Source organism: Cryptomeria japonica, unplaced genomic scaffold, assembly GCF_030272615.1.
Source record: "Cryptomeria japonica unplaced genomic scaffold, Sugi_1.0 HiC_scaffold_390, whole genome shotgun sequence".
In the NCBI taxonomy this organism is placed as follows: Eukaryota; Viridiplantae; Streptophyta; class Pinopsida; order Cupressales; family Cupressaceae; genus Cryptomeria; species Cryptomeria japonica.
This window is the reverse complement of record NW_026729211.1, coordinates 90,687-110,131: the sequence shown is the minus strand read 5'-3', so window position 1 is coordinate 110,131 and position 19,445 is coordinate 90,687. Positions and strand designations below refer to the sequence as shown.

Below are 19,445 nucleotides of genomic sequence, written 5' to 3'. Positions count from 1 at the left end.
CTGCCCACCTTGGTGTGCTCCGAGGTGCCCACCACGGTGCGCAACGCCGGTGCGAACCCGGGAGCGCCCCGATGTGTGCTCCAAGGTGCGGCGTGCACGAAGTCGGACCCCGGTTTGCCCCGGGTGCGCACCTCGCGTGCACCTTGGTGCGCACACCTTGGCTGGGTTGCGCGGCCTGGTGGGCACCATGGTGCGCACCAAGGAGCGCTCCGAAGTGTGCTCCAAGGTGCGGCGTGCACGAAGTCGGAGCCCGGTTTGCCCCGGGTACGCACCTCGCGTGCACCTTCGCCGGGGTGGGCACCTCGGCTGGGTTGCGCGCCCTGGTGCGCACCAAGGAGCGCTCCGAAGTGTGCTCCAAGGTGCGGCGTGCACGAAGTCGGAGCCCGGTTTGCCCCGGGTGCGCACCTTCGCCGCGGTGCGCACCATGGCGTGCACGAAGTCGGAGCCCGGTTTGCCCCGGGTGCGCACCTCGCGTGCACCTTCGGCGGGGTTGCGCGCCCTGGTGGGCACCATGGTGCGCACCAAGGAGCGCTCCGAAGTGTGCTCCAAGGTGCGGCGTGCACGAAGTCGGAGCCCGGTTTGCCCCGGGTGCGCACCTCGCGTGCACCTTCGGCGGGGTTGCGCGCCCTGGTGGGCACCATGGTGCGCACCAAGGAGCGCTCCGAAGTGTGCTCCAAGGTGCGGCGTGCACGAAGTCGGAGCCCGGTTTGCCCCGGGTGCGCACCTCGCGTGCACCTTCGCCGCGGTGGGCACCATGGCGTGCACGAAGTCGGAGCCCGGTTTGCCCCGGGTGCGCACCTCGCGTGCACCTTCGCCGGGGTGGGCACCTCGGCTGGGTTGCGCGCCCTGGTGCGCACCAAGGAGCGCTCCGAAGTGTGCTCCAAGGTGCGGCGTGCACGAAGTCGGAGCCCGGTTTGCCCCGGGTGCGCACCTCGCGTGCACCTTCGCCAGGGTGGGCACCTCGGTGCGCACACCTTCTCAATGTTTTCTTGCCTTTTCTGGAAATTGGTGAAGGCAGCGCATCAAAGGTGCGCACCTCGGTGTGCTCCGAGGTGCGAACCCGAGAGCGCTCCGAGGTGCCCACGAAGTCGAAAGTCGGGTTAATTGCATTGTTTTCCCCGGGTGCGCTCCGAGGTGCGCAACATCGGCGCGCACCAAGGAGGGCTCCGAAGTGTGCTCCAAGGTGCGCACGATGGCGTGCACCTCTGGTGCGCACGATTCGGAGCTCGGTTTGACCGGGGTGCGCACACCTTGGCTGGGTTGCGCACCTTTTGTGCGCTCCAAGGTGCGCACGAAGTCGGAGCTCGGTTTGCCCCGGGTGCGCACCTTCGCCAGGGTGCGCACCTTGATGCGCACGCCTTGGCTGGGCTGCGCACCTTGGTGGGCGCCATGGTGCGCACCTTTCGTGCGCTCCAAGGTGCGCACGAAGTCGGAGCTCGGTTTGCCCCGGGTGCGCACCTTGGTGGGCGCCATGGTGCACTCCGAGGTGCCCAAGATTGGTGCGCACCAAGGAGCGCTCCGAAGTGCGCTCCAAGGTGCGCGCGAAGTCGAAAGTTGGGTTAATTGTCCGGTTTGCCTCGGGTGCGCACCTTGCGTGCACCTTCGCCAGGGTGGGCGCCTTGGTGCGCACACCTTGGCTGGGCTGCGCACACCTTGGCACCCGCGTTTCCTTCATTTTAAATTTTTTTTTTTTACAATCTCTCAAGTGGGAAATTCTATAATCTCAACTTTTTTTGCCTTTTCAGGAAACTTTTGAATGGAGCGCATCATTGGTGCGCTCCGAAGTGTGCTCCAAAGCTCTCTCCAGCTGCGTGCACCTGCCCCGGCCGCGCACCCGGCCCCGCCCAGCTTCGCTCACCTGTCCCGGGCGTCTGGTGCGGAACCTTAGAGTAAGAAACATCACCGTGCACCTTGGCCAACGTGCGCGACTCGACCGAGCGCGCACTGGCCGAGGTGCACACCGATTTCACCTGGGTGCGCGCGCAGCACCTCGGGCGCACCGGGGTGCGCGCACAACGCCCGGGTTGCACCGTGGCCTGTGTGCTCGGGGCGCCTCGGGTGCGCGCTCGGTGTCGCCCCCGCGCGCGCGGTAGTGCGGGCAGCGCACCCCGGCCCGGCCCGGCCCCGACGAGAACGCAAACGGGCAAAAGGTTTATTCAAATAGCATTGCGACGCCCGGCGAAAAACTAAAAAAGGGTGCAACACCGGGACTTCCCGGGAGGTCACCCATCCCAGTACTACTCCGGCCCAAGCGCGCTTAACTGCGGAGTTCTGATGGGATCCGGTGCACTAACGCTGGTATGATCGCACCCGTTATGAGCTTGTCGCAGTGTGTACTTAGCAAACCGCGACCCACGTGCGAATCCACCCCGGCCACCCACCCCCGTCGAGGTGCACACCCTCCCTCGCGAAGTGCGCCCCGTTCGCCAAGTGTGAGCCCTGCCCGGGTGCGCGCACCTTGCTAGGGCGTCGGGTGTGCACCCGGCCCGGCCTACGTGCGTGCACCTGGAGGGGGCGTCGTGTGCGTGCAGTGTCCCGTCTGCAACGCGGTGCCCACACACCACCTCGGGCGCAACGACCTGCGCTCACATGTGGGCCGAGTGCACCTTGGTGCATGTTCGGGGCGCCTCGGGTGCACGCTCGATCTTGCCCCGGTGCACCAAGGCGCTCGGTTTGCCCCGGGTGCGCACTTGGTGCAAGGTGGGCACCCAAAATAGGGATCAAGCACCAAAACACAAGTTTCGGGATGCAAAATGGGACCCAAGGACCACAAATGCGTTCCAAGACCCATGATGGGTCCACGAGAACAAAAATGTGTTCCGAGACTTAATAAACAAATATTGGGTTTTAGGAGAAGAAACATGCTCTGATGCCCAAAACGAGAATCGACCCCGAAAAGGCCACAGGCCAAAAGTGGGATGCGAGACAAAAAAAAATGGGACCCGAGGACCAAAATTGGGTTCCCAGGTCGAAGACAGGGCAACCGGACAAGAAACGACCTCTAAGGCTCGAAATGAGTCCCGACGACTAAAACTTGACAAGAAGCACCCATCAGGCACCCAACTCGACACCCATGGGATGCCGACCCACCCGGGCTTCCACCTAGCACACCTTGGCACCCACCCACCCTCGCACCCAACCTCGCACCCAACTTAGCACCTTTGAACCCACATTGGCACTCACCCTGACCCTGGCACCTTGGAACCCACATTGGCACTCACCTTGACCCTGGCACCCACCTTTGCACTCACCTTGGGACCCACCCTGGCTCCCACCTCGGCACCCACCCAGACACCCACCTTGGTTCCTTGGCACCCACCTTGGATCCTTGGCACCCACCCCGACACCCACCTTGGCACGCAACTTGGCTACTTGCCACCCACCTTGGCTCCTTGACGCCCACCCCGACAACCACCCCGTGACCTACCCTGGCTAGGGTTGGTGCACACCCACCCTGGTGCCCACCTTGGCACCCACCCTATGACCCACCTTGGCACGCACCTTAGTACCCACCCCGTTACCCACCCTAGGACCCACCCCGTGACCCACCTTGGCCAGGGTGGGTGCCTTGGTGCGCACAACTTGCCTGGGCTGCACACCAGGGCGGGCTCAAGATGGCACCCGCGTTCCGTTTTTTTCACTATCTTTCAAAACGGAAATTTTAAAATCTCATTTTTTTCTTTTTTTTGCCTTTTCTGGAAATTAGTGAAGGCAGCGCATCAAAGGTGCGCAATGCTGGTGCGAACCCGGGAGCGCTCCGATGTGTGCTCCAAGGTGCGGCGTGCACGAAGTCCGAGCCCGGTTTGCCCCGGGTGCGCACCTCGCGTGCACCTTCGCCGGGGTGAGCACCTTGGCTGGGTTGCGCGCCCTGGTGCGTACCAAGGAGCGCTCTGAAGTGTGCTCCAAGGTGCGGCGTGCACGAAGTCGGAGCCCGGTTTGCCCCGGGTGTGCACCTCGGGTGCGCACCTCGCGTGCACCTTCGCTGCGGTGGGCACCTTGGCTGGGTTGCGCGCCTTGGTGGGCACCATGCAGTGCACGAAGTCGGAGCCCGGTTTGCCCCGGGCGCGCACCTCCGCCAGGGTGGGCACCTTGGTGCGCACAACTTGCCTGGGCTGCGCATCAGGAAGGGCTCAAGATGGCACCCGCGTTCCGTTTTTTTCACTATCTTTCAGAACGGAAATTTTAAAATATCGTTTTTTTTTGCCTTTTCTGGAAATTAGTGAAGGCAGCGCATCAAAGGTGCGCAACGCTGGTGCGAACCTGGGAGCGCTCCGATGTGTGCTCCAAGGTGCGGCGTGCACGAAGTCGGAGCCCGGTTTGCCTCGGGTGCGCCCTGGTGGGCACCATGGTGCGCACCAAGGAGCGCTCCGAAGTGTGCTCCAAGGTGCGGCCTGCACGAAGTCGGAGCCCGGTTTGCCCCGGGTGTGCACCTCGGGTGGGCACCTTGGTGCGCATGCCTTGCCTGGGCTGCGCACCAGGGCGGGCTCAAGATGGCACCCGCGTTCCTTTTTTTTCACTATCTTTCAAAACGGAAATTTTAAAATCTCATTTTTTTTTGCCTTTTTCTGGAAATTAGTGAAGGCAGCGCATCAAAGGTGCGCACCTCGCTGCCCACCACGGTGCGCAACGCCGGTGGGCACCCGGGAGTGCTTCGAAGTGTGCTCCAAGGTGCTGCGTGCACGTTGTCGGAGCCCGGTTTGCCCCGGGTGCGCACCTCGCGTGCACCTTCGTCGGGGTGGGCACCTTGGCTTGGTTTGCCCCGGCTGCGCTCCGAAGCGGGGTTATTGGAGCGCCGCCTCTTTTTTTGTCGGAGCGTTTGGTGGGGTTTCTCGCATTGGCTCTTCCGAGGCCCGGTTGCCACCCTGGCGCGCACGAAGTCGGAAGTAGGGTTAATTGCCCGGGTGCGCACCTTTGCCAGGGTGGCACCTTACCTGGGCTGCGCACCAGGGCGGGCTCAAGATGGCACGCGCGTTCCGTTTTTTTCACTATCTTTCAAAACGGAAATTTTAAAATCTCCTTTTTTTTTTGCCTTTTCTGGAAATTAGTGAAGGCAGCGCATCAAAGGTGCGCACCTCGCTGCCCACCTTGGTGTGCTCTGAGGTGCGCACCCGGGAGCGCTACGAAGTGTGCTCCAAGGTGCGGCGTGCACGTTGTCGGAGCCCGGTTTGCCCCGGGTGCGCACCTCGCCTGCACCTTGGCCGGGGTGGGCACCTTGGCTGGGTTTGCCCAGGGTGCGCTCCGAAGCGGGGTTACTGGAGCGCCCCCTCTTTTTTTGTCAGAGAGTTTGGTGGGGTTTCTCGCATTGGCTCTTCCCAGGCCCGGTTGTTGGGTGCGCTCCCACCCTGGCGCGCGCGAAGTTGGAAGTTGGGTTAATTGCCCGGGCGCGCACCTTCGCCAGGGTGGGCACCTTGGTGCGCAAACCTTGGCTGGGCTGCGCACCAGGGCGGGCTCAAGATGGCACCAGCATTCCCTTTTTCTCACTATCTTTCAAAACGGAAATTTTAAAATCTCGTTTTTTTTTTGCCTTTTATGGAAATTAGTGAAGGCATCGCATCAAAGGTGCGCACCTCGCTGCCCACCTTGGTGTGCTCCGAGGTGCCCACCACGGTGCGCAACGCCGGTGCGAACCCGGGAGCGCCCCGATGTGTGCTCCAAGGTGCGGCGTGCACGAAGTCGGACCCCGGTTTGCCCCGGGTGCGCACCTCGCGTGCACCTTGGTGCGCACACCTTGGCTGGGTTGCGCAGCCTGGTGGGCACCATGGTGCGCACCAAGGAGCGCTCCGAAGTGTGCTCCAAGGTGCGGCGTGCACGAAGTCGGAGCCCGGTTTGCCCCGGGTGCGCACCTTCGCCGCGGTGGGCACCATGGCGTGCACGAAGTCGGAGCCCGGTTTGCCCCGGGTGCGCACCTCGCGTGCACCTTCGCCGGGGTGGGCACCTCGGCTGGGTTGCGCGCCCTGGTGCGCACCAAGGAGCGCTCTGAAGTGTGCTCCAAGGTGCGGCGTGCACGAAGTCGGAGCCCGGTTTGCCCCGGGTGTGCACCTCGCGTGCACCTTCGCTGCGGTGGGCACCTTGGCTGGGTTGCGCGCCTTGGTGGGCACCATGCAGTGCACGAAGTCGGAGCCCGGTTTGCCCCGGGCGCGCACCTCCGCCAGGGTGGGCACCTTGGTGCGCACAACTTGCCTGGGCTGCGCACCAGGAAGGGCTCAAGATGGCACCCGCGTTCCGTTTTTTTCACTATCTTTCAGAACGGAAATTTTAAAATATCGTTTTTTTTTGCCTTTTCTGGAAATTAGTGAAGGCAGCGCATCAAAGGTGCGCAACGCTGGTGCGAACCTGGGAGCGCTCCGATGTGTGCTCCAAGGTGCGGCGTGCACGAAGTCGGACCCCGGTTTGCCCCGGGTGCGCACCTCGCGTGCACCTTGGTGCGCACACCTTGGCTGGGTTGCGCGCCCTGGTGGGCACCATGGTGCGCACCAAGGAGCGCTCCGAAGTGTGCTCCAAGGTGCGGCGTGCACGAAGTCGGAGCCCGGTTTGCCCCGGGTGCGCACCTCGCGTGCACCTTCGCCGCGGTGGGCACCATGGCGTGCACGAAGTCGGAGCCCGGTTTGCCCCGGGTGCGCACCTCGCGTGCACCTTCGCCGGGGTGGGCACCTTAGTGTGCAGACCTTGGCTGGGTTGCGCGCCCTGGTGGGCACCATGGTGCGCACCAAGGAGCGCTCCGAAGTGTGCTCCAAGGTGCGGCCTGCACGAAGTCGGAGCCCGGTTTGCCCCGGGTGTGCACCTCGGGTGGGCACCTTGGTGCGCATGCCTTGCCTGGGCTGCGCACCAGGGCGGGCTCAAGATGGCACCCGCGTTCCTTTTTTTTCACTATCTTTCAAAACGGAAATTTTAAAATCTCATTTTTTTTTGCCTTTTTCTGGAAATTAGTGAAGGCAGCGCATCAAAGGTGCGCACCTCGCTGCCCACCACGGTGCGCAACGCCGGTGGGCACCCGGGAGTGCTTCGAAGTGTGCTCCAAGGTGCTGCGTGCACGTTGTCGGAGCCCGGTTTGCCCCGGGTGCGCACCTCGCGTGCACCTTCGTCGGGGTGGGCACCTTGGCTGGGTTTGCCCCGGCTGCGCTCCGAAGCGGGGTTATTGGAGCGCCGCCTCTTTTTTTGTCGGAGCGTTTGGTGGGGTTTCTCGCATTGGCTCTTCCGAGGCCCGGTTGCCACCCTGGCGCGCACGAAGTCGGAAGTAGGGTTAATTGCCCGGGTGCGCACCTTTGCCAGGGTGGGCACCTTACCTGGGCTGCGCACCAGGGCGGGCTCAAGATGGCACGCGCGTTCCGTTTTTTTCACTATCTTTCAAAACGGAAATTTTAAAATCTCCTTTTTTTTTTGCCTTTTCTGGAAATTAGTGAAGGCAGCGCATCAAAGGTGCGCACCTCGCTGCCCACCTTGGTGTGCTCTGAGGTGCGCACCCGGGAGCGCTACGAAGTGTGCTCCAAGGTGCGGCGTGCACGTTGTCGGAGCCCGGTTTGCCCCGGGTGCGCACCTCGCCTGCACCTTGGCCGGGGTGGGCACCTTGGCTGGGTTTGCCCAGGGTGCGCTCCGAAGCGGGGTTACTGGAGCGCCCCCTCTTTTTTTGTCAGAGCGTTTGGTGGGGTTTCTCGCATTGGCTCTTCCCAGGCCCGGTTGTTGGGTGCGCTCCCACCCTGGCGCGCGCGAAGTTGGAAGTTGGGTTAATTGCCCGGGCGCGCACCTTCGCCAGGGTGGGCACCTTGGTGCGCACACCTTGGCTGGGCTGCGCACCAGGGCGGGCTCAAGATGGCACCAGCATTCCCTTTTTCTCACTATCTTTCAAAACGGAAATTTTAAAATCTCGTTTTTTTTTTGCCTTTTATGGAAATTAGTGAAGGCATCGCATCAAAGGTGCGCACCTCGCTGCCCACCTTGGTGTGCTCCGAGGTGCCCACCACGGTGCGCAACGCCGGTGCGAACCCGGGAGCGCCCCGATGTGTGCTCCAAGGTGCGGCGTGCACGAAGTCGGACCCCGGTTTGCCCCGGGTGCGCACCTCGCGTGCACCTTGGTGCGCACACCTTGGCTGGGTTGCGCGGCCTGGTGGGCACCATGGTGCGCACCAAGGAGCGCTCCGAAGTGTGCTCCAAGGTGCGGCGTGCACGAAGTCGGAGCCCGGTTTGCCCCGGGTACGCACCTCGCATGCACCTTCGCCGGGGTGGGCACCTCGGCTGGGTTGCGCGCCCTGGTGCGCACCAAGGAGCGCTCCGAAGTGTGCTCCAAGGTGCGGCGTGCACGAAGTCGGAGCCCGGTTTGCCCCGGGTGCGCACCTTCGCCGCGGTGCGCACCATGGCGTGCACGAAGTCGGAGCCCGGTTTGCCCCGGGTGCGCACCTCGCGTGCACCTTCGGCGGGGTTGCGCGCCCTGGTGGGCACCATGGTGCGCACCAAGGAGCGCTCCGAAGTGTGCTCCAAGGTGCGGCGTGCACGAAGTCGGAGCCCGGTTTGCCCCGGGTGCGCACCTCGCGTGCACCTTCGGCGGGGTTGCGCGCCCTGGTGGGCACCATGGTGCGCACCAAGGAGCGCTCCGAAGTGTGCTCCAAGGTGCGGTGTGCACGAAGTCGGAGCCCGGTTTGCCCCGGGTGCGCACCTCGCGTGCACCTTCGCCGCGGTGGGCACCATGGCGTGCACGAAGTCGGAGCCCGGTTTGCCCCGGGTGCGCACCTCGCGTGCACCTTCGCCGGGGTGGGCACCTCGGCTGGGTTGCGCGCCCTGGTGCGCACCAAGGAGCGCTCCGAAGTGTGCTCCAAGGTGCGGCGTGCACGAAGTCGGAGCCCGGTTTGCCCCGGGTGCGCACCTCGCGTGCACCTTCGCCAGGGTGGGCACCTCGGTGCGCACACCTTCTCAATGTTTTCTTGCCTTTTCTGGAAATTGGTGAAGGCAGCGCATCAAAGGTGCGCACCTCGGTGTGCTCCGAGGTGCGAACCCGAGAGCGCTCCGAGGTGCCCACGAAGTCGAAAGTCGGGTTAATTGCATTGTTTTCCCCGGGTGCGCTCCGAGGTGCGCAACATCGGCGCGCACCAAGGAGGGCTCCGAAGTGTGCTCCAAGGTGCGCACGATGGCGTGCACCTCTGGTGCGCACGATTCGGAGCTCGGTTTGACCGGGGTGCGCACACCTTGGCTGGGTTGCGCACCTTTTGTGCGCTCCAAGGTGCGCACGAAGTCGGAGCTCGGTTTGCCCCGGGTGCGCACCTTCGCCAGGGTGCGCACCTTGATGCGCACGCCTTGGCTGGGCTGCGCACCTTGGTGGGCGCCATGGTGCGCACCTTTCGTGCGCTCCAAGGTGCGCACGAAGTCGGAGCTCGGTTTGCCCCGGGTGCGCACCTTGGTGGGCGCCATGGTGCACTCCGAGGTGCCCAAGATTGGTGCGCACCAAGGAGCGCTCCGAAGTGCGCTCCAAGGTGCGCGCGAAGTCGAAAGTTGGGTTAATTGTCCGGTTTGCCTCGGGTGCGCACCTTGCGTGCACCTTCGCCAGGGTGGGCGCCTTGGTGCGCACACCTTGGCTGGGCTGCGCACACCTTGGCACCCGCGTTTCCTTCATTTTAAATTTTTTTTTTTTACAATCTCTCAAGTGGGAAATTCTATAATCTCAACTTTTTTTGCCTTTTCAGGAAACTTTTGAATGGAGCGCATCATTGGTGCGCTCCGAAGTGTGCTCCAAAGCTCTCTCCAGCTGCGTGCACCTGCCCCGGCCGCGCACCCGGCCCCGCCCAGCTTCGCTCACCTGTCCCGGGCGTCTGGTGCGGAACCTTAGAGTAAGAAACATCACCGTGCACCTTGGCCAACGTGCGCGACTCGACCGAGCGCGCACTGGCCGAGGTGCACACCGATTTCACCTGGGTGCGCGCGCAGCACCTCGGGCGCACCGGGGTGCGCGCACAACGCCCGGGTTGCACCGTGGCCTGTGTGCTCGGGGCGCCTCGGGTGCGCGCTCGGTGTCGCCCCCGCGCGCGCGGTAGTGCGGGCAGCGCACCCCGGCCCGGCCCGGCCCCGACGAGAACGCAAACGGGCAAAAGGTTTATTCAAATAGCATTGCGACGCCCGGCGAAAAACTAAAAAAGGGTGCAACACCGGGACTTCCCGGGAGGTCACCCATCCCAGTACTACTCCGGCCCAAGCGCGCTTAACTGCGGAGTTCTGATGGGATCCGGTGCACTAACGCTGGTATGATCGCACCCGTTATGAGCTTGTCGCAGTGTGTACTTAGCAAACCGCGACCCACGTGCGAATCCACCCCGGCCACCCACCCCCGTCGAGGTGCACACCCTCCCTCGCGAAGTGCGCCCCGTTCGCCAAGTGTGAGCCCTGCCCGGGTGCGCGCACCTTGCTAGGGCGTCGGGTGTGCACCCGGCCCGGCCTACGTGCGTGCACCTGGAGGGGGCGTCGTGTGCGTGCAGTGTCCCGTCTGCAACGCGGTGCCCACACACCACCTCGGGCGCAACGACCTGCGCTCACATGTGGGCCGAGTGCACCTTGGTGCATGTTCGGGGCGCCTCGGGTGCACGCTCGATCTTGCCCCGGTGCACCAAGGCGCTCGGTTTGCCCCGGGTGCGCACTTGGTGCAAGGTGGGCACCCAAAATAGGGATCAAGCACCAAAACACAAGTTTCGGGATGCAAAATGGGACCCAAGGACCACAAATGCGTTCCAAGACCCATGATGGGTCCACGAGAACAAAAATGTGTTCCGAGACTTAATAAACAAATATTGGGTTTTAGGAGAAGAAACATGCTCTGATGCCCAAAACGAGAATCGACCCCGAAAAGGCCACAGGCCAAAAGTGGGATGCGAGACAAAAAAAAATGGGACCCGAGGACCAAAATTGGGTTCCCAGGTCGAAGACAGGGCAACCGGACAAGAAACGACCTCTAAGGCTCGAAATGAGTCCCGACGACTAAAACTTGACAAGAAGCACCCATCAGGCACCCAACTCGACACCCATGGGATGCCGACCCACCCGGGCTTCCACCTAGCACACCTTGGCACCCACCCACCCTCGCACCCAACCTCGCACCCAACTTAGCACCTTTGAACCCACATTGGCACTCACCCTGACCCTGGCACCTTGGAACCCACATTGGCACTCACCTTGACCCTGGCACCCACCTTTGCACTCACCTTGGGACCCACCCTGGCTCCCACCTCGGCACCCACCCAGACACCCACCTTGGTTCCTTGGCACCCACCTTGGATCCTTGGCACCCACCCCGACACCCACCTTGGCACGCAACTTGGCTACTTGCCACCCACCTTGGCTCCTTGACGCCCACCCCGACAACCACCCCGTGACCTACCCTGGCTAGGGTTGGTGCACACCCACCCTGGTGCCCACCTTGGCACCCACCCTATGACCCACCTTGGCACGCACCTTAGTACCCACCCCGTTACCCACCCTAGGACCCACCCCGTGACCCACCTTGGCCAGGGTGGGTGCCTTGGTGCGCACAACTTGCCTGGGCTGCACACCAGGGCGGGCTCAAGATGGCACCCGCGTTCCGTTTTTTTCACTATCTTTCAAAACGGAAATTTTAAAATCTCATTTTTTTCTTTTTTTTGCCTTTTCTGGAAATTAGTGAAGGCAGCGCATCAAAGGTGCGCAATGCTGGTGCGAACCCGGGAGCGCTCCGATGTGTGCTCCAAGGTGCGGCGTGCACGAAGTCCGAGCCCGGTTTGCCCCGGGTGCGCACCTCGCGTGCACCTTCGCCGGGGTGAGCACCTTGGCTGGGTTGCGCGCCCTGGTGCGTACCAAGGAGCGCTCTGAAGTGTGCTCCAAGGTGCGGCGTGCACGAAGTCGGAGCCCGGTTTGCCCCGGGTGTGCACCTCGGGTGCGCACCTCGCGTGCACCTTCGCTGCGGTGGGCACCTTGGCTGGGTTGCGCGCCTTGGTGGGCACCATGCAGTGCACGAAGTCGGAGCCCGGTTTGCCCCGGGCGCGCACCTCCGCCAGGGTGGGCACCTTGGTGCGCACAACTTGCCTGGGCTGCGCATCAGGAAGGGCTCAAGATGGCACCCGCGTTCCGTTTTTTTCACTATCTTTCAGAACGGAAATTTTAAAATATCGTTTTTTTTTGCCTTTTCTGGAAATTAGTGAAGGCAGCGCATCAAAGGTGCGCAACGCTGGTGCGAACCTGGGAGCGCTCCGATGTGTGCTCCAAGGTGCGGCGTGCACGAAGTCGGAGCCCGGTTTGCCTCGGGTGCGCCCTGGTGGGCACCATGGTGCGCACCAAGGAGCGCTCCGAAGTGTGCTCCAAGGTGCGGCCTGCACGAAGTCGGAGCCCGGTTTGCCCCGGGTGTGCACCTCGGGTGGGCACCTTGGTGCGCATGCCTTGCCTGGGCTGCGCACCAGGGCGGGCTCAAGATGGCACCCGCGTTCCTTTTTTTTCACTATCTTTCAAAACGGAAATTTTAAAATCTCATTTTTTTTTGCCTTTTTCTGGAAATTAGTGAAGGCAGCGCATCAAAGGTGCGCACCTCGCTGCCCACCACGGTGCGCAACGCCGGTGGGCACCCGGGAGTGCTTCGAAGTGTGCTCCAAGGTGCTGCGTGCACGTTGTCGGAGCCCGGTTTGCCCCGGGTGCGCACCTCGCGTGCACCTTCGTCGGGGTGGGCACCTTGGCTTGGTTTGCCCCGGCTGCGCTCCGAAGCGGGGTTATTGGAGCGCCGCCTCTTTTTTTGTCGGAGCGTTTGGTGGGGTTTCTCGCATTGGCTCTTCCGAGGCCCGGTTGCCACCCTGGCGCGCACGAAGTCGGAAGTAGGGTTAATTGCCCGGGTGCGCACCTTTGCCAGGGTGGCACCTTACCTGGGCTGCGCACCAGGGCGGGCTCAAGATGGCACGCGCGTTCCGTTTTTTTCACTATCTTTCAAAACGGAAATTTTAAAATCTCCTTTTTTTTTTGCCTTTTCTGGAAATTAGTGAAGGCAGCGCATCAAAGGTGCGCACCTCGCTGCCCACCTTGGTGTGCTCTGAGGTGCGCACCCGGGAGCGCTACGAAGTGTGCTCCAAGGTGCGGCGTGCACGTTGTCGGAGCCCGGTTTGCCCCGGGTGCGCACCTCGCCTGCACCTTGGCCGGGGTGGGCACCTTGGCTGGGTTTGCCCAGGGTGCGCTCCGAAGCGGGGTTACTGGAGCGCCCCCTCTTTTTTTGTCAGAGAGTTTGGTGGGGTTTCTCGCATTGGCTCTTCCCAGGCCCGGTTGTTGGGTGCGCTCCCACCCTGGCGCGCGCGAAGTTGGAAGTTGGGTTAATTGCCCGGGCGCGCACCTTCGCCAGGGTGGGCACCTTGGTGCGCAAACCTTGGCTGGGCTGCGCACCAGGGCGGGCTCAAGATGGCACCAGCATTCCCTTTTTCTCACTATCTTTCAAAACGGAAATTTTAAAATCTCATTTTTTTTTTGCCTTTTATGGAAATTAGTGAAGGCATCGCATCAAAGGTGCGCACCTCGCTGCCCACCTTGGTGTGCTCCGAGGTGCCCACCACGGTGCGCAACGCCGGTGCGAACCCGGGAGCGCCCCGATGTGTGCTCCAAGGTGCGGCGTGCACGAAGTCGGACCCCGGTTTGCCCCGGGTGCGCACCTCGCGTGCACCTTGGTGCGCACACCTTGGCTGGGTTGCGCGGCCTGGTGGGCACCATGGTGCGCACCAAGGAGCGCTCCGAAGTGTGCTCCAAGGTGCGGCGTGCACGAAGTCGGAGCCCGGTTTGCCCCGGGTGCGCACCTTCGCCGCGGTGGGCACCATGGCGTGCACGAAGTCGGAGCCCGGTTTGCCCCGGGTGCGCACCTCGCGTGCACCTTCGCCGGGGTGGGCACCTCGGCTGGGTTGCGCGCCCTGGTGCGCACCAAGGAGCGCTCTGAAGTGTGCTCCAAGGTGCGGCGTGCACGAAGTCGGAGCCCGGTTTGCCCCGGGTGTGCACCTCGCGTGCACCTTCGCTGCGGTGGGCACCTTGGCTGGGTTGCGCGCCTTGGTGGGCACCATGCAGTGCACGAAGTCGGAGCCCGGTTTGCCCCGGGCGCGCACCTCCGCCAGGGTGGGCACCTTGGTGCGCACAACTTGCCTGGGCTGCGCACCAGGAAGGGCTCAAGATGGCACCCGCGTTCCGTTTTTTTCACTATCTTTCAGAACGGAAATTTTAAAATATCGTTTTTTTTTGCCTTTTCTGGAAATTAGTGAAGGCAGCGCATCAAAGGTGCGCAACGCTGGTGCGAACCTGGGAGCGCTCCGATGTGTGCTCCAAGGTGCGGCGTGCACGAAGTCGGACCCCGGTTTGCCCCGGGTGCGCACCTCGCGTGCACCTTGGTGCGCACACCTTGGCTGGGTTGCGCGCCCTGGTGGGCACCATGGTGCGCACCAAGGAGCGCTCCGAAGTGTGCTCCAAGGTGCGGCGTGCACGAAGTCGGAGCCCGGTTTGCCCCGGGTGCGCACCTCGCGTGCACCTTCGCCGCGGTGGGCACCATGGCGTGCACGAAGTCGGAGCCCGGTTTGCCCCGGGTGCGCACCTCGCGTGCACCTTCGCCGGGGTGGGCACCTTAGTGTGCAGACCTTGGCTGGGTTGCGCGCCCTGGTGGGCACCATGGTGCGCACCAAGGAGCGCTCCGAAGTTTGCTCCAAGGTGCGGCCTGCACGAAGTCGGAGCCCGGTTTGCCCCGGGTGTGCACCTCGGGTGGGCACCTTGGTGCGCATGCCTTGCCTGGGCTGCGCACCAGGGCGGGCTCAAGATGGCACCCGCGTTCCTTTTTTTTCACTATCTTTCAAAACGGAAATTTTAAAATCTCATTTTTTTTTGCCTTTTTCTGGAAATTAGTGAAGGCAGCGCATCAAAGGTGCGCACCTCGCTGCCCACCACGGTGCGCAACGCCGGTGGGCACCCGGGAGTGCTTCGAAGTGTGCTCCAAGGTGCTGCGTGCACGTTGTCGGAGCCCGGTTTGCCCCGGGTGCGCACCTCGCGTGCACCTTCGTCGGGGTGGGCACCTTGACTGGGTTTGCCCCGGCTGCGCTCCGAAGCGGGGTTATTGGAGCGCCGCCTCTTTTTTTGTCGGAGCGTTTGGTGGGGTTTCTCGCATTGGCTCTTCCGAGGCCCGGTTGCCACCCTGGCGCGCACGAAGTCGGAAGTAGGGTTAATTGCCCGGGTGCGCACCTTTGCCAGGGTGGGCACCTTACCTGGGCTGCGCACCAGGGCGGGCTCAAGATGGCACGCGCGTTCCGTTTTTTTCACTATCTTTCAAAACGGAAATTTTAAAATCTCCTTTTTTTTTTGCCTTTTCTGGAAATTAGTGAAGGCAGCGCATCAAAGGTGCGCACCTCGCTGCCCACCTTGGTGTGCTCTGAGGTGCGCACCCGGGAGCGCTACGAAGTGTGCTCCAAGGTGCGGCGTGCACGTTGTCGGAGCCCGGTTTGCCCCGGGTGCGCACCTCGCCTGCACCTTGGCCGGGGTGGGCACCTTGGCTGGGTTTGCCCAGGGTGCGCTCCGAAGCGGGGTTACTGGAGCGCCCCCTCTTTTTTTGTCAGAGCGTTTGGTGGGGTTTCTCGCATTGGCTCTTCCCAGGCCCGGTTGTTGGGTGCGCTCCCACCCTGGCGCGCGCGAAGTTGGAAGTTGGGTTAATTGCCCGGGCGCGCACCTTCGCCAGGGTGGGCACCTTGGTGCGCACACCTTGGCTGGGCTGCGCACCAGGGCGGGCTCAAGATGGCACCAGCATTCCCTTTTTCTCACTATCTTTCAAAACGGAAATTTTAAAATCTCGTTTTTTTTTTGCCTTTTATGGAAATTAGTGAAGGCATCGCATCAAAGGTGCGCACCTCGCTGCCCACCTTGGTGTGCTCCGAGGTGCCCACCACGGTGCGCAACGCCGGTGCGAACCCGGGAGCGCCCCGATGTGTGCTCCAAGGTGCGGCGTGCACGAAGTCGGACCCCGGTTTGCCCCGGGTGCGCACCTCGCGTGCACCTTGGTGCGCACACCTTGGCTGGGTTGCGCGGCCTGGTGGGCACCATGGTGCGCACCAAGGAGCGCTCCGAAGTGTGCTCCAAGGTGCGGCGTGCACGAAGTCGGAGCCCGGTTTGCCCCGGGTACGCACCTCGCGTGCACCTTCGCCGGGGTGGGCACCTCGGCTGGGTTGCGCGCCCTGGTGCGCACCAAGGAGCGCTCCGAAGTGTGCTCCAAGGTGCGGCGTGCACGAAGTCGGAGCCCGGTTTGCCCCGGGTGCGCACCTTCGCCGCGGTGCGCACCATGGCGTGCACGAAGTCGGAGCCCGGTTTGCCCCGGGTGCGCACCTCGCGTGCACCTTCGGCGGGGTTGCGCGCCCTGGTGGGCACCATGGTGCGCACCAAGGAGCGCTCCGAAGTGTGCTCCAAGGTGCGGCGTGCACGAAGTCGGAGCCCGGTTTGCCCCGGGTGCGCACCTCGCGTGCACCTTCGGCGGGGTTGCGCGCCCTGGTGGGCACCATGGTGCGCACCAAGGAGCGCTCCGAAGTGTGCTCCAAGGTGCGGCGTGCACGAAGTCGGAGCCCGGTTTGCCCCGGGTGCGCACCTCGCGTGCACCTTCGCCGCGGTGGGCACCATGGCGTGCACGAAGTCGGAGCCCGGTTTGCCCCGGGTGCGCACCTCGCGTGCACCTTCGCCGGGGTGGGCACCTCGGCTGGGTTGCGCGCCCTGGTGCGCACCAAGGAGCGCTCCGAAGTGTGCTCCAAGGTGCGGCGTGCACGAAGTCGGAGCCCGGTTTGCCCCGGGTGCGCACCTCGCGTGCACCTTCGCCAGGGTGGGCACCTCGGTGCGCACACCTTCTCAATGTTTTCTTGCCTTTTCTGGAAATTGGTGAAGGCAGCGCATCAAAGGTGCGCACCTCGGTGTGCTCCGAGGTGCGAACCCGAGAGCGCTCCGAGGTGCCCACGAAGTCGAAAGTCGGGTTAATTGCATTGTTTTCCCCGGGTGCGCTCCGAGGTGCGCAACATCGGCGCGCACCAAGGAGGGCTCCGAAGTGTGCTCCAAGGTGCGCACGATGGCGTGCACCTCTGGTGCGCACGATTCGGAGCTCGGTTTGACCGGGGTGCGCACACCTTGGCTGGGTTGCGCACCTTTTGTGCGCTCCAAGGTGCGCACGAAGTCGGAGCTCGGTTTGCCCCGGGTGCGCACCTTCGCCAGGGTGCGCACCTTGATGCGCACGCCTTGGCTGGGCTGCGCACCTTGGTGGGCGCCATGGTGCGCACCTTTCGTGCGCTCCAAGGTGCGCACGAAGTCGGAGCTCGGTTTGCCCCGGGTGCGCACCTTGGTGGGCGCCATGGTGCACTCCGAGGTGCCCAAGATTGGTGCGCACCAAGGAGCGCTCCGAAGTGCGCTCCAAGGTGCGCGCGAAGTCGAAAGTTGGGTTAATTGTCCGGTTTGCCTCGGGTGCGCACCTTGCGTGCACCTTCGCCAGGGTGGGCGCCTTGGTGCGCACACCTTGGCTGGGCTGCGCACACCTTGGCACCCGCGTTTCCTTCATTTTAAATTTTTTTTTTTTACAATCTCTCAAGTGGGAAATTCTATAATCTCAACTTTTTTTGCCTTTTCAGGAAACTTTTGAATGGAGCGCATCATTGGTGCGCTCCGAAGTGTGCTCCAAAGCTCTCTCCAGCTGCGTGCACCTGCCCCGGCCGCGCACCCGGCCCCGCCCAGCTTCGCTCACCTGTCCCGGGCGTCTGGTGCGGAACCTTAGAGTAAGAAACATCACCGTGCACCTTGGCCAACGTGCGCGACTCGACCGAGCGCGCACTGGCCGAGGTGCACACCGATTTCACCTGGGTGCGCGCGCAGCACCTCGGGCGCACCGGGGTGCGCGCACAACGCCCGGGTTGCACCGTGGCCTGTGTGCTCGGGGCGCCTCGGGTGCGCGCTCGGTGTCGCCCCCGCGCGCGCGGTAGTGCGGGCAGCGCACCCCGGCCCGGCCCGGCCCCGACGAGAACGCAAACGGGCAAAAGGTTTATTCAAATAGCATTGCGACGCCCGGCGAAAAACTAAAAAAGGGTGCAACACCGGGACTTCCCGGGAGGTCACCCATCCCAGTACTACTCCGGCCCAAGCGCGCTTAACTGCGGAGTTCTGATGGGATCCGGTGCACTAACGCTGGTATGATCGCACCCGTTATGAGCTTGTCGCAGTGTGTACTTAGCAAACCGCGACCCACGTGCGAATCCACCCCGGCCACCCACCCCCGTCGAGGTGCACACCCTCCCTCGCGAAGTGCGCCCCGTTCGCCAAGTGTGAGCCCTGCCCGGGTGCGCGCACCTTGCTAGGGCGTCGGGTGTGCACCCGGCCCGGCCTACGTGCGTGCACCTGGAGGGGGCGTCGTGTGCGTGCAGTGTCCCGTCTGCAACGCGGTGCCCACACACCACCTCGGGCGCAACGACCTGCGCTCACATGTGGGCCGAGTGCACCTTGGTGCATGTTCGGGGCGCCTCGGGTGCACGCTCGATCTTGCCCCGGTGCACCAAGGCGCTCGGTTTGCCCCGGGTGCGCACTTGGTGCAAGGTGGGCACCCAAAATAGGGATCAAGCACCAAAACACAAGTTTCGGGATGCAAAATGGGACCCAAGGACCACAAATGCGTTCCAAGACCCATGATGGGTCCACGAGAACAAAAATGTGTTCCGAGACTTAATAAACAAATATTGGGTTTTAGGAGAAGAAACATGCTCTGATGCCCAAAACGAGAATCGACCCCGAAAAGGCCACAGGCCAAAAGTGGGATGCGAGACAAAAAAAAATGGGACCCGAGGACCAAAATTGGGTTCCCAGGTCGAAGACAGGGCAACCGGACAAGAAACGACCTCTAAGGCTCGAAATGAGTCCCGACGACTAAAACTTGACAAGAAGCACCCATCAGGCACCCAACTCGACACCCATGGGATGCCGACCCACCCGGGCTTCCACCTAGCACACCTTGGCACCCACCCACCCTCGCACCCAACCTCGCACCCAACTTAGCACCTTTGAACCCACATTGGCACTCACCCTGACCCTGGCACCTTGGAACCCACATTGGCACTCACCTTGACCCTGGCACCCACCTTTGCACTCACCTTGGGACCCACCCTGGCTCCCACCTCGGCACCCACCCAGACACCCACCTTGGTTCCTTGGCACCCACCTTGGATCCTTGGCACCCACCCCGACACCCACCTTGGCACGCAACTTGGCTACTTGCCACCCACCTTGGCTCCTTGACGCCCACCCCGACAACCACCCCGTGACCTACCCTGGCTAGGGTTGGTGCACACCCACCCTGGTGCCCACCTTGGCACCCACCCTATGACCCACCTTGGCACGCACCTTAGTACCCACCCTAGGACCCACCCCGTGACCCACCTTGGCCAGGGTGGGTGCCTTGGTGCGCACAACTTGCCTGGGCTGCACACCAGGGCGGGCTC

General features: G+C 63.1%; 3 non-coding genes across 3 annotated transcripts; all 3 read right to left on the bottom strand.

Moving 5' to 3' along the window:
- Nucleotides 1-2,193: 2,193 nt before the first annotated feature.
- On the bottom strand, nucleotides 2,194-2,312 carry LOC131871289 (5S ribosomal RNA). The gene has a single exon (XR_009369547.1). It is a non-coding gene; the product is annotated as a 5S ribosomal RNA (ribosomal RNA).
- A 7,804-nt stretch (nucleotides 2,313-10,116) lies between these two features.
- Nucleotides 10,117-10,235, bottom strand: LOC131871288 (5S ribosomal RNA). Its single transcript, XR_009369546.1, has one exon. It is a non-coding gene; the product is annotated as a 5S ribosomal RNA (ribosomal RNA).
- A 7,804-nt stretch (nucleotides 10,236-18,039) lies between these two features.
- Nucleotides 18,040-18,158, bottom strand: LOC131871287 (5S ribosomal RNA). The gene has a single exon (XR_009369545.1). It is a non-coding gene; the product is annotated as a 5S ribosomal RNA (ribosomal RNA).
- Between the last annotated feature and the right edge of the window lie 1,287 nt (nucleotides 18,159-19,445).